General features: G+C 37.1%; 1 protein-coding gene across 11 annotated transcripts in view; it reads left to right on the top strand.

Annotated features, from left to right (window-relative positions):
* Window positions 1–16,403, top strand: part of ralgps2 (Ral GEF with PH domain and SH3 binding motif 2) — a 385,220-nt gene that overhangs the window by 22,835 nt on the left and 345,982 nt on the right. For 8 of the 11 annotated variants that reach the window (XM_052010754.1, XM_052010760.1, XM_052010750.1 and 5 more), the window contains exon 2: window positions 14,041–14,110. The exons of 1 other annotated variant lie outside the window; for it this stretch is intronic. The gene's annotated coding sequence lies outside the window, so the exon portion shown is untranslated. Of the gene's footprint in view, window positions 1–10,774; window positions 10,827–12,276; window positions 12,344–14,040; window positions 14,111–16,403 lie in introns of those variants that run through there. 2 more of the 11 variants (XM_052010753.1, XM_052010751.1) reach the window with 2 other exon arrangements.

Here is a 16,403-nt window from a genome sequence, read left to right on the forward strand (position 1 = left end):
TTAACAGTTCATCTGAGGCCAGTTAAAGTCAGTGGGGGAAAAATTGAAAATTTCAACCATTCTTTTGAGTTTTTAAAAAAAATGTTGCCTGATCACACTCCTGAGAGTGTGAGCTTTAATTTTAATCTCCTAAACTGTCAATTCCCTGGAAACACTTTTACTTTTATTAATATTCTAAACATTTTGATCAAATCGCCCTCGCCCTTACATAGAATACATTTGATTTTTGTTCCTTGGACATTGAGTCCAGATATCATTCTGGTAAATCCATACTGCACCCTCCCCAAGTCGAGTATACCTTCCCAAGGTGCTGTGTCCAGAATAGCGCTTAGTGCTATAAGTATGGTCATATATAATCTTAACCCTCTTGTATTCAAATCCTGTATAAAGGTTAGCTTTTCTTTTTGTATTTTTTTAATATATATCTGCCTAGTCATTTTAATGGTCCATTTTTATGGGATACCCTCTACACCTCCAACACAGCTGTTTCCAGCTTTCCATTGTTCAAGAAGTTTCTCTTGGGTCCAAATTGGATGATCTTGCATGTACCAGCATTTAAATCAATTTCCCAGTCTTTTGATCGTTTACTTAACCTTTTAATACTTCGTAATTTAGTGCTTCCATCTACTCTACTTAAAATATTCCCTTCTTTCAGTCACTAGCAAACATGAATTATATGGGTTTCCGTATCATCTGCGTTAATAATATGGTGAATATTTGTGACTTCAACCACATTTTCCTGTAAGCCTGTTGTAACCAGGTCAATAATATTCCTTCAGTTCATTAACTTCAAATTTAGCTAAAAGTCTGTTAAATGCGGCATTATTAAATGCCTTCTGAAATCCAAGTAAACACAGACAATTTCTCTGTCAACTGCTTGAGTCATTTCTTTAATTTGGGCTGGTCGCTCGTGCCTTATCCTTCACAATCCTTACTCTGATAACCTGAAATTTTTCAAGTTATTCAGCACTCGACCCCTGATTATAGACTAGTAATTTTCTGACAGCAGATGTTAGGCTAAATGATTTATTTATCCTAGATTTCTTTCTCTCAGCTTTCTTAAACAGCAGAATGATGTGTGTTCCAGTCTAAGGAAGTACTTAGTGATGAAGAAAACTGGAAGACCATAGTTAGGGCATCTACCACATTCTCCTCTGCCAACTTTAATATGCTCATCCTGGGAATTTTCAAACAATTGTGCCATTATGTTCTTCTTTCACTGTCATTTTGTTGAATTCCTGATGCTCATAGAGTTTTAAGCTTTGTTGGAATGTTAAGCATGCCATTCTTTTGTAGTGGAAATAATGATTCATATCTGCCACTACTAAGTTGGATCCTTGTAGTTGTTGGATGTTTTATGATGCAGTGTTTCCAAATAAGTAAATGTGAACATGTTGACAAATTATAGCCTCTCCTCATTGTAAATTTATCGTATGTATTTGAAAGCACTGATTTCTTGTCTGTTTCTTCCACTGTTTCATTCAGATTTCAGTGCTTTATCCAGTGCCTAAAAAAAACTTTGTTATCTAAATTCTGAATATAAAACAGAAAACTTGTGTACAGTGATAAAGCTCTGGTATGAAACTGTAATCTTGCAAAATTGGTAATTCTAAAATGTATATTAAAGCAGAGTTTCAATTTACTATGGGAACATCCTTCCAAATATCTCTTGCCTTTCCAGATTAAGCTGAGCATGTATCACTGGCATGATATGACTGGCAGTTTCCATTACCAATAGGACCAAGTCAACTGATCATAGGAGAATAGTTGATTAACTTTCCTACCTTCTGTAAGTGAAAGCTTCACAGTATCTATGACAGAAAATGATTTCATTAACATTTTTGAGCATATGGGCTCCATAGTCAACACACAAGCATTGCTGACAAATACTGTATACAGAGAGTTTGATTCTGTTTAGAAAGAATGAAGAACTGGAAGCTTGTCGCAGCAAATATGTGGAATCATTTTTTGAAAAAAAAGGTTTCAAGCTGTTTTAATATCTATAGATTTTAATGTTATTTATTGGGCTGCTTAATAAACTAAATATCAGTTAAGTGGCTTTGAGCCCATGATACTTTTCAGATCTCCCCTTGTACTGCAGTTTTGGAAAAAACTTTATTCCTCCAAGTCTGGCCTTTGTGTATCCCACTAGTTGACAGTCTTTTAAACTGTAAGCCTTAATTATCTCCAAAACTTTCCCTTACTACATTTTTCTCATTTTAGATGCTACTTAAATGAAATATAGACATCGTTCCTAGTGTTTCCATCTTTGGCATGGATTCAGCTTCTGTGTGTTATTGTGAAGCTCCCAGGGACTTGTTACTAAAGGAGCAATATAGATGCATTGCAGTCACTGAATAAAGTCTGAGTAAAATCTGAATTTACAAGTCGTTACCACATTTCCACTCACCTATATACTTTGTGAACACAAAGTTAGACTATATTAGCCATTTCTTAAACTCTGCTATGAATGTCAGATTAAACTCTTATTGGAAGGCATTTATTATCATATAAAAGGAATTTTCTGTGAGTGTGTGTCCTTTGTGATGAGCAATGCAGATTTTAATGTAAACAAGTACATTTTCTATTTGGCATTAGACGAGTGAAATTTTTGAAAATATTGGAAATTAATTGAAACAGTATTGTGTAGATGTAGATGTTTCCATAATGTTATAGTATTATTAATTGCATTTATACTATGCATAATTTTTCTGATGTTGTTCAACTTTTAATAAACAACATGCTGTTAGTTGATATTAATGTTCTCTATGGTTAAAAAAGCCTGTGACCAAATTCAGTATTTAAAAATATTTTTAGCCATTATTCCACAATTAATATTAAGATTTTAGAGTGATTGAGAGAACAAAAAAATGATTTTGTCATCTTTTGATCATCAGTCTTTTCCTTATGGAATAGTTCTCACAATATTGGTACCAGTGTTTCATGTAGTTGTTATCTCAACAACTTCATATGCAGCCTCTTTTGGACATTTTCATCTGTATTTTTACATCCGTCCCTGTCCTTGGAATTTAAAACACATCAGTTTTTGTTTTGTTTTCCAGTTCTGATGAAGGGTCCTTGACCTGAAACATTGACTCTTCTTCCTCTCCTCATCAATGTTGCTTGATCTTCTGAATGCTTCCAACATATTTTGCTGCTTTCAAATCCTGCCTTGGACTAAGCCTGTAATTAGGTCTAGAGCTCAATGCTGCTGGCAATGCTTGCATTGGTGGGTACTGGCAGTTGATTCCATTGTCAATGGCATTTTCCTTTACATCTGATTGAGAGAAGACTGGATGATAATTGACTGGTTTGTATATGACTTTTTGTGAACAGTACATATTTGGCCACCATTGAAAATGCATGGGAACAGCTCAGCTAATTCTTGAGCACAAATCTTCAACACCACAACTCGGATGTTTCCGGGGTATAAATATTAGATCATGTGCTTCAGAGTGCAGGGACATTAATATTTCAATCCATTGTGCTCAACAATTCCTTCATATCAGGTGGAGTGAATGGAGTTGTTTCAAGATTGGCATCCTTGATGGTAGGGACCATGGAAAAAATAGAACTGTAAGCTCTTCGGCATCTTGCTGCAACATAGACTTCAATCTCAAGAAGTATTTCATTGATGCCATCTTGCACCTGGTGCTATTGTCTGATGTGATGTTATTTCTGAATTTCACTTTTTCACCCCTCCTCTTCTGGGTTGGCTTATAATAATGCAGCATTTATACCACTCAAAGTTGCTTTTCCTCCTTCGATCAACCACAGCAGTTTTGAGTTTTCTTTGCATTGAACTGGTTCTTTAATAACCTTAATCTATATAGTGAACTCAATATAATTCTTCTTACCTGGTCCTAATATGTTTTTGTACACTGGATAGAATGGGATTGATAACACACAGAATCAACCTGAAGGAGTCTTTGTGGTCCTATTGATCAATTTTAGCCATAATCAAAATGATTTTATCTTTGATTTTGTGTTGTCTGTACTGTGAGCAGCTACAGCTTGCCTGAAATGCTTCATTACTCGTGTCATTTGCATTAGGACAATTTTGATTATTACAAACAAGCTTCCAACTATAGATTTGAAGGTTTCTTTGATTTATGATCCTTCTTCGCAGTTGCTATAACGGTTTATTTAGTCTAGATGGCTGGTTTATATTGAGTCAGCAGGGTTGAGTCAATAATTGTCAATATGTTAAATTCAGTCCATTGGCATACACACATTCATTTGCTGGCTTCATGGATAGTAATCCCCTTGTGCTTGCATCAGACAGAACGCTTGTAGCAAAGTCTATCAGTGGGTTAGATTTGGTGGGCACATTCTGTTTTGAAGCTATTATTGTGCCCTTTGACGAGAAAGATAACTGGGCATTGATCCACATTTGCCCAATCAGGCTGGACTGAAGTACATGGAAGCTTTTCTGCTTGTAAAGAACAATATTGGATTACCTTGCACATTTTCTCTCAATGCACATTGTAACTATTGAATTGTAACTATTAATAGCATTTGTGGTTATTGAAGTACTCTATCTTGTTCAACTGCTTCTACTGAAGACTATGGCATCATCTACAAATTACATTGCCTATGTGTATTATATTTTCTATCAAATGAATTAATTTCAATTAAGAATTCTAATCTACTCTTTTCATGCTGGTTTCGTTGGAGCTGTTTATGTCAATGTAAGCTGTAGTTCTGCCTGGCTAATAGTAGTTGTAGGGTGAAACAGTATCTTATTCAGCAGCGTGTAAAGGAGACTATGGAGCCATTAATTCTAAATCTATCGATTGTATGAAACATGCTGAACTACTCTGTATCAAGAGCAAACCTGGATTAGTTAGAATGCAAAACAAAGTTGTTAAGTTGATAGCAATTACATAATGAAGATCTGCATCTTATTCAATGGCATCTGATTGAGATAATAGTGTCATCTGCAAGGCTCTCACTCAATGTATGAAGTAACTTACATCAACAAAATAGAATTGTAGTATAAAATATTCCTACCCCTTCATGTAAAGAACAATATTAAATTTGATAGACCAGTGTATCTGCATGTAAGATGTGATTTGATTTAGTTAGTAGCAATAGTATGAAGCACTCCATCTTGGACAACAATGTCTAAAGCAGACTATGGTAGCAGAAAATCTATGATTTATTTGTGTATCAAGATTATGATTCTACTGACTTACTATGATGACCTTTCCTTTAATATGTGGTAAACAGCAAATAGTGTTTTCTTTTTCATCTGAAGTGGCTAGTTCACGCTGGGAATGGACTGTTAGCATTCATATGAATCCACAGCCCCTCAATGTGAGGGGTAAGAACGTAAGAAATAGGAATAGGCCATTCAAGAACTTGTGCTTGTTCTGCCATTCCTTCAGATCGTGCCTGATCTTTCGTCCCATTGTCATTTTCATGCATTAACTCCAGATTCCTTGATTTTGTTAAACATTTAAAACAAAATCTATTAATCTCTGTCATGAATCGAGATCTTGGGTGGACAATGCTGAAGAATCACACTGTCCAATTTCTCCTCATCTCTGTCCAGAATGGCCAACCCTTTAGTTTGAGACTGTGATCCTTGCTTCTCGACATCAGTCAGGGAAAACATCAACTCCATATCTATCCTGTCAAGCTGCTTAAATTTGTGTGCATCGTTGAGATTTACCTTTCATTCTTCTAATCTCTCTCTTACCTAAATTCAGAACAGCACAGGCTTAGTCTACTTAATCTCTCCTCACATGGCAAACCCACCATCCCAGGAATCAAACTGGTGAACTGTCACTGCATGCTATCATAAATAGTTCCATCCTTGTGTAGAAGAGATCAGATGTGTACAATAATTCAGCTCTGCTCTTTCCAGGGCTCTCTGTATTTGGAGCAAGATAGCTTTACTTTTGTACTCCTACTCTGCAATGAAGGCCTTTCTATTTGCTCGTTGCACTTGCATATTAATTTCTATTGATCTTATGGACAGGGTTTGGTAATCAGAGTTAAATCAGCCATCACAGAATAAAAGGAGAATATGCAATGCCTTAACAGACAGATGATTGTATCATGCTGAAATCAATTCATAACTCTTCATTAAATGAAACTGTCCATGCCAATATGTAGCAAGACCTTATCAACATTGGATATGAACTCGTAGTAAGTCACACCCATGCGACATAAGAGCTAGACAATGACAACCTCCAACAAAAGAGAGAGTTTAACCACTCACCTTTGATATCCAAAGGCTTCACTGCCAACATCTTGCAGTTGAGGATGTGTGGTCACTTTTAATGAGGAACTTGATTGCACCTGCCACATAAATAGTGTGTCAACAAGAACAGGTCAGAGGCTGGGTGTTCTGCGCAAGTGACTTGATTTTTGACACTACAAGTCCTTTCAGTCATCTGAGGCACAAATTCATTTGCCTCAATGAGGTTTGCTCCAGCAACATTTAAGGAGCTCATTGTTGTCCAGGACAAAGCAGCCTGCTTAATTGAAATTAAATCATCCTAAATGTTATATTTCCTCCACTATCATCACACTGTGGCTGCACTGTATGCTGGTTACAAAGTGCACTGTGGTTAGTCAGCATAGCTGCTGCTCTAGGTTCTCTTCCAAGCTGCACACAATTCTCACTTGGAAATCTGTCACCATTCCTTCATCAACTCGAGTGCTGCTAAATGAGGTTAACGTAAATGGGTATTTGATCTTTGGAATGAACATTGGTGGACCCAAGGCTCTTTTTCTGTGTTGTATGACTGTCTTATGACCCTACCCAGCAGCAATGTGGCTGTAGACCTGTAGCAGATCAAGGTGTGTCACCACCACCTTCTCAAGGCCATTTAAGGAGAGTTGAATAAATGCTGGCTTTGCTGGTGATGACTACACCATGGAAGGGATAATTTAAAAGAGAGCCTTCACTGCATTCTAGGGAAATCTCAAATTAATGGGAATTTAAGATATTTACAAAGTAGTTCAATAATAAAATACCCTGACATTTTATGAATTATTAATTGAGGTTTAATTGAATTTTTAAAATTGTAGAACGCCACAATTGTGACTTGGTAAAGTATAAAGACTGAAATGGCAACACAAGTTGATAGGGTGGTAAAGAAGGCATATGACATGCTTTCTCACTGATAGGGGAAAAATTGCATTTTTTTTACCCACTATTGGTCAGGGAATTGAGTATAAAAGTTGGTAAGTCATGTAACAGCTGCATAAAACTTTTTGGTTGGGTCACATTTGGAGTATTGTGTGCATTTCTAGTCATTGCATTACAGGAAGGATGTGGAAGTTTTGGAAAGGGTGCAGAAGGGATTCACCAGGATGTTGTCTGGATTAGAGAGTATTAGTTATAAGGAGAGGTTGGACAAACATGGATTGTTTTTTCTGTAGTGTTGGAGGTGAGGGGTGACCTGATAGAAGTGTATAAAATATGAGAGGCATAGATAGGGTATATAGTCAGTCTTTTTCCTTGGGTGGAAATGTCAAATACCAGAGGGCATAAATTTAAGGTGAGGGGGGAAGTTTAAAAGAGATTTATGAGGCAAGTTTCCTTCACCTCGAGTGGTATGTGCCTGGAATGTGGTGCCAGGGGAGGTGGTGGAAACAGATAAGATGGCAATGTTTAAGAGGCATTTAGATAGGCACGTGAATGGGCAGGGAATGGAGGGATGTAGACCATGTGCAGGCAGATGGGATTAGTTTAATTTGGCATCATGGTCGGCACAGACATTGAGGGTTGAAGGGTCTGTTCCTGTGTACTACTGTTCTACGTTGCATGTACTTTGTAAAATTTGTTTTTGTTCCTTCAATTTCTGCTAGTTTGTATGTGCAGAGTTTCATTTTTCTTCCCACTATGCTATTGGTTTGACTTCTCTAATTGTCAAGTCTGCCAACTTCAATATGTAACAGTTCTTTGGCACCCAAGATCATCTTGAACTGATGCAGAAGAAATGTGTGTAAATAGCACTTTTGGAAAAGAAAGAAATCTTAGCATCGAGATAACTAGATCTTTGTGGGTTCATTTCTTTGAGGTAGCGATAGCCTCTGCTGTTTCTAATCCTTTAAGTTCCATAAGACTTCCACAGACAGTTCCCAGGTGTCTCCAGTCTGAAGATGAGCATTAAATTGAAGTTATTTGCACCTCTTCCAGGCTTGAATGTGCTCCCAGACTGGGAAATGGTATTAACTGACAGCTGAAACCAATATATCACATAACAGAATTGCTGTAGCAGAAACGGGAGCTACTGCTGCTTAAGTAGTTTTTGTCTTGCTCTCACAACTCGTTTAAAACAGGGCTGTGGAGGCTCATTATGGACTTCCTACCAATATTATCTTTGGGATGAGCAAGATGATAATGAATGAAGCACTATCTTTGTTAAATAATGCAAGATGCAAAATAAATGGAAATGCTTGTTTCAACCAATCGAATAAATAAAGGAAGTTATTTTTGGATGAATTGTTTAACATAAATGTTACTGTCTTGTTTAGTGAATGCTTCATCAGAATCCAGCCAGTTGCTCTTGCAACCAATATTATTTCATGTATGCAATGCAAGTATGTGATAAATTAATGCAAAGATTATTTTGAATTGAACTGATATAAGCTTAAAATAATGAACATAAATTTTTTCAAATTCAAAATAATCTTTGCCTCAATGTAATATGTACTTGTACTATAAAGTTGAAGCTCACAAAAGCCTAAGAAGGGTTATAAATTCTTCTTAAATTTAGCTGTCTACAGAAATTCACCATTTTTTGTCTGCAAATCATGATTCTAATTGACCTAATTCCGGTGCAGGGTCAAGGAAGATGGCATCATTGTTCCAACTCTCCTTTCAATCTTGCCTTGTTGCAGTTCTGCACTTTAACTCTACTTGAGAAAGCACCTATTTAGAGGCAAAGTGCAGAAAAAATGGAAATTGTTAAACTTCCATTGTCTTCACTCCAGAAGCAGGATTATCCTGTTCTCAGACATTGATTTATGCATATTATCAAGCATCATGTGCTATATTTAGAAACTGAGCTTGAAGTAATGGTTGGCTCCACTGCAGTGTATGAAATGATGGGCTTTGTAATAAATATCTGGAGGGCAAAGATCATTCATCAACATAATGATGTTGCTGCCACCCGATAATAGAGATCCATGGTGAGATCTTGGAAAAGTCAGATCTCCTTTTCATCTCTTAGCACTGCTTCTCAGCAAATGTAGAAATCGTTGGCAAAATTCACTGTTACCAGTGCACCAGTAGACTCTTCAGCCAACTGAGATAAAGGGTATCCTAAAACCAAGACCTCAAATCCAGCATCAAACTCCTGGTCTACAGTGTAGCAGTGATCCTTGCCCTCCAGTGTGCTGTGTCATGATGGACAACCAATGGTAGGGCCCTCCAGAACACCTGGAAAAATAATTTCACTGTTGTTTTTGCAAAGCCCTCCAAATTAGTTGGCAGAATTGGTGAACAGCCCTCTCTCAGGCCAGCATTCTTAGTCTAGAGGTGTGGATCATGCTTGGTCGACTGGTGTGCAGGCTACATCATCTGTTCCACTGACACCAGTGAACAAAAGCAAGGACTCTATTCCCAAGCTCTGTCACAGGACAATGTAGCACTCCATTGACTTGGGAATCTCTGGCTCAACCACTCAGACTGAGAAGAGTTATCCAGGAAAGATGTAGAGGTTGTTTACATGCAGTGGAGGGAGCAGACAATATCCCAATTCACCCACCTACCTCATTAAGTATCACTTGTTTCGCCTGTGGCAGAATCTGCACCTACAGAAAAGGAGTAGAAATGAGTCATCTTTAGTTCTGAGGTACAACCTAAGGAGGAGAAAAAATAAACTAGGGTTTGACTCACAGAGTTTGGCACATTATTTAGAATGTTAAATGTTAAAAGTCTAAACTTTTTATAAACATTCTCTCAAAATATTTCAAATCTTCAAATTGTTTTCATTCTTTGATAATTTGTCAATTTTTTTTGCCACCTTTCAGGTTCTCTCTCATGATACTTAGCATTGTTTTATGTTGCATGTTTTCTTGCCTTTTCATTTTTTCATTATGTAGCTTGATCTTGCAATTGTCTTCAAAATTGAATCCGGATTTTAGTAATAATAAAAAGAAACATCAAAATAATATAATTTTGCTCCTGTATAGAAAAACAAGGGAAGCCATTTTCACTGAACTTAGAACTTTGGAAAAGAAGTTACATGAATTGCCAATCATGCAAGACATTATGTACCAGTAGATTGCGCTAAAGATCTATACCCAACAGTTTTATGCCATTGGATAGAATGTTTTTATTGTATTTACATTTTTCAAATTTAATTATCATTTACTCAAAAGGCCTCCTTGGATCACTACTTGTATGCATGTTATGGAACCCATGGCATGCTTTTGTGAAGTAACATTGAAGTTCTGCTTTTATTTCTAATAAACATTGTAGTGTTTAAGTATTTTGACATTTGTTTAAATTTACTTAACTATTTAGTTCAGACAAAGGACAATTGAGCAATATTTGTCAATAGTAATTTACAGGATATTTTAAAAGTTGTGTGATATATGGGAATATTCAACAACAGTGGGAAGTTTGCCTGTGATAATACTGATACAAGCCATCGCAGATAATGAACCAATTCTGTTCATAAATTGATTTTGTTTTTAAGTTGGGGGAGAAAAAACAGAGATCACTCGATAGGGTAACCATATCTGCACAGTATTTGTAATGTTGGCATCAAAAGCACAGAAGACCGATAAGAAAGAATGTTTACTAAACGTGGAGTGAGAGAGGAAGCTAGCTTTGACACCTGTAGAAACAAATACATGTATGTATGTCAGACTTTTGAATTTAATAATATTATGCAAGCTTGTTTGTATGTATGGGTGTCCATACGTTGGGCCTTTGTAACAGAGGGGCGGCCTGTGTGGTATTCGCCTCATTTAACGCGGAAAGTAGAATTACAATGTTTAAATGTTGTCATTGGATTGCATAAGAACGTTTAAAAAATATTGAATTAATAATTTAAGCTCAATACAAGCAGTGTAGAGGTTATGGATACTTCAGGTTACGGAAGCTTTCCCTTGCAGAATTGAAAAATTACTACCCAAAATCTTGAGATAAGGAATAAAATTCGCTCTCATGGAAATTATGTGGGGAATAAAGTAAATAAATCCACACACTTTTTTATACCAACTTGTGTTCCTTGATGCATGTGCAGATGACACAGCTTGGCGCTGTGGAAAATTGTGATGTGGGCTGTTTTCCAGGAATGCGATTACCTTTTTCGCCCCCACCCTCTAAATACCTGCATTTAAGTGAGCACTCTGCAGAACACTGGGGATTAAAACATATAGGATTGTCCTTGTTTGATGCTATATTTATGTGACAGTGTGTCTCTTGAGAAAACTTCCATTGCCAGTAGAATATTTTTTGGATGGATGAGTAGTTTAAGATCTTTCTTTCAGTACTTGGATAAGTAGGAAGTCTCAGCATGCTGAGAATGAAACTAAATCAGTTTGCAGATTGGTTTACTGATCTTTTCTTGCAACATTAAAATGTGAGAAAATGCTTTATTGAAGAAATGTTCTACAAGGTTATTTCTCGTTCTACAAGGTTATTTCTCCTCACTATAGATGAATAGAACAAAGATGAATTCCTACCTAAATTTAAAAAAATTGTATCAAATGTGAAATGTTTGTCACGGACTAGTCACTCACTTCATTTCAGTTTGTTTGAATTGGAAGCTAGGTCTAAAGATTATTAGTTTAAACACTGGATTAATGACATCACAAATATGTTGCAATTTTAAGAGACCTTGCCAAACATTAAATTGAAAAGCCATTTGCCTGGAATATTAGTTCAGTTGAATGCTGAGTGCTATATTTGAATGACAGTTTTTTGTGGGTCCTCTCCATATCTAACCTTGACTGACACCAGTAGTATTGTCATTGTTACGCAGCCATCAAAGTAAAACGGTTAGTCCTTCACCTCATCGTTATCTGTGGATCTTTGTTCAACACAAACTGACGACTTTTCATACAGCATAGTATATTTCTATGAGCTCAGTTGCATTCAACGCCGCTACCTTTTTGTTTATCTATTTAACTTGGCAGAAGTTCAGGACACTTGAGCAAAGTTGGAAGTTCTGAATTCCCACTGAGCTAATATACCCTTCTAGAGCTGCTCTCAGAGTCCAGTGATAGAATGCAAACATCTGCAGTTTTCCAAGCATTCACTGGGAAATCTGCCAGCAGAATAAGCACCAAGTTAACCTGACAGTTAGCCTGGTGCCATTCCAGTGAGGCCATTAATTTCAGCTAATAGGGATGACCACAAATAGGTGTAAGTACCTTTCTGATTTACCAAGTTGATTTAAATCTAATTTATTGTTTTAAGAAGAAGCTGAACCCATCACCACTTTGATCGAGCCCATCTGCATCATAGGGATCTCCTCCACTGAGGAGATGGACCTGACAGTCCTGCAGTCCATACTGTTTGTTGTATATGTTAACGATTTGAATGTGAATGCAGGAGGTATGATTAGTAAGTTTGCAGATGACAAAAATTGGTGTTACTGGTTGTGAGAAGAGTAGTCTTAGGTTGGGTAATATTGATGAATTGGTAAGATAAGCAGAGCAATGGCAGAAGAAATTTTTGGGAGGACTACTTAGGCTAGGATATGCACAATGAATGGTGGAGCTCAAGGGAATATTGAGAAACAGAAGTACCTTGTACAAGTAATCCTGAATCCCTGAAGCTAGTAGCACAGGTAGGTAAGGTGGTTAAGAAGACATATGGGATACTCGTCTTTTTCATAGAATACAAGAGCAGGGAGGTCTTGGTGCAACTGTATTCAACATTGGTTCGGCCACAGGTGGAGAACTGTGTGCAGTTCTCGTTGCTATACCATGGGAAGGAAATTATTGCATTGGAGAGGGTGCAGAAGAGATTGACCAGGTCATTGCTTGGGATGGAATGTTTCACTTATGAGAAGAAACTGGATTGGCTGGGTTTGTTTTCCTTGGAGTAGAGGAGAATTGGAGAATATTATGAGAGGTATACAAAATTATGAGGGGCACAGATAGGATAGATGGTAAGAAACTTGCCAATAGTGTAGAGTTTGGTTTCAGGACACAGGAATAAGGTAAAAGAACAGAAGTTCAAAAGGGATCTGAGGAAGAATGTTTTCCACCCAAAGGATGGTTAGAATTTGCAGTGCACTGCCTGAAGGGATAGTGGAAGAATCATTTAAGAAGTAGCTAGACAAACAATAGAAATACTGAAGGGATAGAAGGCCACAGAGCAAGCGCTGGTAAATGGGATTAGCATGGATTGGTACTTGATGGTTGGCAGTGACATCATGAGCTGAAGGATCTGTTTCTGTGCTGTATTCTTCCATAATGGAATGGATATCTTGTTTTAGATTTGTTGATTTTTCTGATGGTCTATTAGTCTTTGCTAATAGATACTCTGCGTCTTTCTCAAACTTTGAATTTTGAAAAGAAGAAAGAAAGCTGAGCTGTCATTCTTTCCTTTCAACTCACTGCCTTGAGTCCTGAAATAATTTTTTTTTTGTGAAATGTTTTATGGTTGTTTTGAAGGAAGGATGCATGTGACTGCGTATAAATTTATATGTGGCCGCATTTGTAAATTTTCCAATTTACATTAGCTGCTTTGAGTTCTTGAGAATTGCTAATTTCTGATTTGCTGTTCATATCTACTTTTGCTGCCAAGCCCCTGCACTCCAGGCTACCCTCCTCAAATCTCCTTTTGTCTCACCCTACCTGTTTGGCTGTGCTTTCACTCATTTATCCTAATATATCCTTGCTGTCAAATTTTGTTTGAAAGCTCTCTTGTGATGTGCCTTGTAATGCTAAAGGTGCTAAGTAAATATTGTTGTTTAGCAATCTAACCAATACCCATGAACTAATCTTTTTCTTACCAATTTCTGTGTTCATTAATTTTGACTTAATTTCAGGGATACGATATGTCGAATAAAATCAGTCAATCACATCAGCCAATCTGTTCCATTGTTTCAGATCTTCATGAATTCTATTTTTCTCCAATGATTTGATCAACTGGTAAACCTTGATGATGTCTGCCAATTTTGTAAGTATTCTACCTTTTCAATATTCATGCATACATCAAATGACTAAAACAAAAAGCTGTGGAAGTCCACATGAGTTTCTTTCAGTTCTGGATTTTGTCTTTTACCACATGCGACTATTTTCGAGTCAATTTTTAATCCTGTTGACTAATTTGATTTGAATTTTATGACTCACTTGTATAATTTTATCAAATACCTTTAAAATATCATCAATGATTATATCTCATGAAAATCTTTGGCAAATTATTGTGAAAAGTTTGAAGTGGATTTGGTTTGTTTGTTATTCCAAGTCCCTTGTTAGTTGTCATAGCCTTTGTGCTGTTCAAGTGGATGTGAACTCCTCCAAAATATGATGGTGTTCTGTGAAATTGTTCTTTTCCATCTTAAGGATCAAGGACTCTGAACACGCGCTTTGTAGACTAAAACTAGTTTAATCCAAGGCAAACGCGGGACAGAATGGATGAGAACAGACACATGCTCACTCACGCACAGGATACTATGAACACGAGAGAGGATCACAACTAGTTTAGGACACTGTCCCACACAAACACTGTACAACTTCAGGATATAACACTTCAATGCCCGTCCCACACTAGCATTGGCCCTTAACGCTCCCTGAGTCTAAGTGAAACACTCCCTGACCATGTGGTGATGCACTCTTACCAATGATCTCTGCAGCGTTGTCTCACTACTCCTGGGGGCCATCAAAAGAGGAAGGGCTAGTGATGCAGCCCTTTTTATGGTGTTAGGAGTCTGGGTGGAGCCTCACTGTTGTGATTTAAATGAGCCAATGGTGTGGGAGTCAAAGACAAAGGTTCCTGCCACAGCCAATGGTCAGGCAGGTTCAGAGACAAAGGGTACTGGTCAGGCAAGTTCAGAGGCAAAAGGTACTCTCACACCTGAGGGATGGGTGGAGCCGCATGTTGATTGACAGTGGTATAACTTCCGATCAGAGGAGCAATGCTGTCCTCCGGTCAGCGGGGGTCATTGTCGTTACTATCACGTGACAGCCATGTGGATTTCTCACAACAGATGGTTTAACTCATTTATATTTCTGAAATGTGTGGCTCTTTTTTAATCTTACTGCTGTGCAATCTTTGAAGGGACAGCTGGAGCAAGTGAATTAGATCTTTACCCATTTTCTTACTCATTTTCTTTACGATCATAATGTTCATGCCATCTTTGAGGCAATCTCTTCATTCTATTTGCAGAGTTCATTTGCTGATGTCTAATTGATGTAGACATTAAAAAGGTCAAACCTCAAAAATGTTTTATTTTGAAAAATAATGTAAACATTGAGCACTGACTCCATTTCCAAATTCTCTAACATTTCTGCAGTATAATACTCTTAAACAGCTTGAGATTTTAAGTCATTGTCCATTGCATATTCCTTTTAAATTACGTATTTGGGCTTTTTGTTGCAATCTAGAACTTGAAATTTAACTTTTTATGCCTTTTCATGTGCTCAGAAACTGGATTGTTGTGTGTTCAGCAATTCAAATGTAAAACCAGGGACTTGTCTTGTGGATCCCAATGTCCATGACTTTCCCTCTGGATACTCCATGTATTGAACAATATCTAGGCTATGGTATTGTGAGTTGGTTATTGGTCAGCAATGCCTTAAGTAGGTTTGTGGAACAATTGGAGCTTATTACTTTTTTTAAACAAGAAAGTCAGTCGTATTCACAGCTTGAAGATGAGCAATGGATGCAGGATCCGATGGTCTTCATTAATATGGGCCACTTGCAAACTCAACTCAGCACGCCAAGGGAAGAATAAGAATGTATCTTGGACAGTATTCAGCTTTCAGAAAACATTGAAGGGAAATTGTGTCAAGAGATTTTATTTACTTTCCCCATCTCAAGTAAGGTAAACACAATGTGAAAAATTGAAATAGAACATCACAAACTTGAGGAATGCAAAGCTAAATTCTAAAGACCTGCGTCATGACTTTCAGGTTTGATGTGGAGTCTTTCAGAAGTGTGTATTGAGTATATTGAATAAACAGTATATACAGTATACAAGTGGAGGTACTGGTTTGCCTTTCCTGGAAATCCATTCATGATTGTGATCATTGGCTGTCCAGTTTCTTGAACTGTGGTTGCAGAATATGTGCTGTAGAAATATCAATATTGCAATTCCAGGAGGATCAAATTCTAAAGATAATTTGTAAATTACAGCCTACAACCCAATGAAGTATCTTCATCATGAGACCAGTGTGCAATTGTTTTAGATTTTCAGTACAGATTGTTGTGAATTGCTACATTCTGTGATAACGTTCAGAAAAATTGAAAT

The sequence above is a fragment of the Pristis pectinata genome, chromosome 3 (assembly GCF_009764475.1).
Source record: "Pristis pectinata isolate sPriPec2 chromosome 3, sPriPec2.1.pri, whole genome shotgun sequence".
Classification (NCBI taxonomy): Eukaryota; Metazoa; Chordata; class Chondrichthyes; order Rhinopristiformes; family Pristidae; genus Pristis; species Pristis pectinata.